Genomic DNA, 2685 nt, shown 5'->3' on the forward strand with positions numbered 1-2685 from the left:
ATATCAATAATTTTTCCCTACAGGAAGACATCTGCCATTAATTTTCAGTCGTATTAATCTTAAATATAAATGTTTACATCTGCAATCAAACTTGTTTTTCACCAATCTAAGTAGGTTTTACACACATATAGAGTAATTGGTTGCTGGAAGAACAAATGTGTTTTGTTCATTTTTAATAATTGACCTCGACATTTCTCGAGCTTCTTAGACGGTTCAAGAGGATGAGGTTGTTAACTGATGTGGTTTTTCCCAGATATTAACCTACATATTTTTATTGTATATGCCTCAAATAGGTGATACTGTGTGAAGAGAGAGCAATATATTTGAAAAAATTATAACTTGTATTGAAGTCCAAACATTTGACATTGCTATGATTATCATCTGTTAGAAGTGAAACCGGTTTATAACAATGTATTTGGAAATAAGTTTATTACAATGCGTGATTTGTGTGAGATATTTTGAGTTGGCGTTAGTAAGGGCAACCAGCCGTAGAAACCATGCCACAATAGACAACTGGAGTACGGACAACTCCCCGGCTGGCCAGCTCCTGTCAAACCGTCCAACTTATGCTAACATGGAAAACGAACGTTAAATGGTTATGTTGATAATTATCACACACACACACACACACACACACACACACACACACACACACACACACACACACACTATATTGTGTGGCTTAATGGTTAGGATGTTGCACTCACGATAGCAAGATTTTGGTTTCGATTCCCAGACCAGGCGATGAGTTGTACTCTTGATTATTTCACATTGCACTGCAACCATTTGGTGTCTGATATGTGACATCTGACGATTTGATGACGCGAGTGACATAACGTGCAGCGAACACCTTCTAATCACGTTAAACAACAGATCATCAGTACAGGCTGCTCACCGAGAAGCTGCACAATTTCCATCTGTAGTTTACGACATTAGAGTCTTATATATATTTAATTTCTCTTTCTCTAATACTAACATATTCAATAAACTACCAAACCTCCTTATGATTCAGGCGAAGAATAAACACCCCCTTTATTATATACCTTGCAGTTGAAATGTGTTGTCTTTTGTTGCTGCTCCACTCCTTTCCTTCAATGTAAATTATTCCGATCCTCGTATGAGATCCCATATTCTACTCGTAGTCCTTGATATAGATTATATACAATAGCTATTCGCATACGGGCGGCAAGTTGGCAGAATCGTTAGCACGCCGGGTGGAATGCTTAACGGTGTTTCGTCTGCTGTTACGTTCTGAGTTCAAAATCTAGAAAATAGGGGTGCATCTTATACCCGAACGCAAAACTAAAACTATGACGAGAAAGAGTTTTCTACCAAGATTTAACACTAAATTAGGGATGTATCTTATACATGAGTGCGACTGATATTCGAGTAACTACTGTAAATTGCTACATCGCGATTAGATTTTCTTTAACAGATCTTTCTGATATAATTTTACTTATATGCGTCGTTTTCTTTTCATCTAACAACATTTTATATTGTATTTTGTCCCTGTTCCTGGGTTTTTGTTAAAGATTTTCTAGCCTATGTATATATATATTTTTTTAATTTTATATGATATTCATTTAATTATTTCTCTTTTATTTCCATAGATTTTCTTGCAATATTTTTGCTTTCTATTTTTTACTGTCACTTGATACAGTTTCTTCCAATTTATATTTCTATTAGATTCGTTAACAACATCAGACCATTGCTAAAATGCAATTATTTGGTCGATCTACGCAAAACCTGCCAATCTGTAAATCCCCCCCCCCTTTTTTTTACATAGTGACGCATACATACAGCAATTAAAAGTAAAACTTAACACACTGCGATCTCCCTTTCCAAGTGGTCTTCAATATTCCGTTATATAAAACATAGCCTCATTTGTGAATATCAAAGTCAAGATGTCGGCCTCATTCGTCCCCGATCTCTCTTCATTCCACACCCACTCCCACTCTCTCTCTCTCGATTTGGCATCCTGGGATATTGATAAATGTAATTTTGTCTATACATCACAGAATTATATTTTCTTGAGATATAGGAGTGTTATACCTTTTACGATAATTTTCTTTTCCAATTACTGCCAGCGTAATTAAAATCTACAATTAACGCACACGAGAAAATCTATTTACACGTCTCACCTATTGATCCTAGTTGCATTTCATGTTCCTTCCATTCCTTTTCATGTCCATCATTAAAAAGTGACCTGTAATTTAGGTTCATTGAGAGTTACAAAGTTTAATCCTCACAGATAAACCCTTTTCAAAACCCATGTTCACATTTATCTCCATTGTTATCAACGTATTCCTATATTATCCTCTTCTTTTATTCTTGTCAATAGTTTTTTTTAAAATGCCAGATATTTTCGATGACTTTCGTATCGATTTATTCTTGGTACGTTCCTGTAGATTCGAAAGTGAATATGTTAATCGCTATTGTATTCCACCAGGAAAACAAGTGTTCATGACACACACGATTCCTTAGTGCAGTGGGTCCCAACCTGGGGTCAGCGGGCCCCTGGTGGTCCGCAAACATAGTACTGCGGGTTCGTGAACGAAATTCAAAATTTCATATATATATATATGTGTGTGTGTGTGTGTGTGTGTGTGTGTGTGTGTGTGTGTGTGTGTGTGTGTGTGTGTGTGAGTAAAAATAAATACAAAAAAAGGGGTTTTGTATGATTGT

This window comes from Octopus bimaculoides, chromosome 10, assembly GCF_046866305.1.
Source record: "Octopus bimaculoides isolate indiv1 chromosome 10, ASM4686630v1, whole genome shotgun sequence".
NCBI classification, from domain to species: domain Eukaryota; kingdom Metazoa; phylum Mollusca; class Cephalopoda; order Octopoda; family Octopodidae; genus Octopus; species Octopus bimaculoides.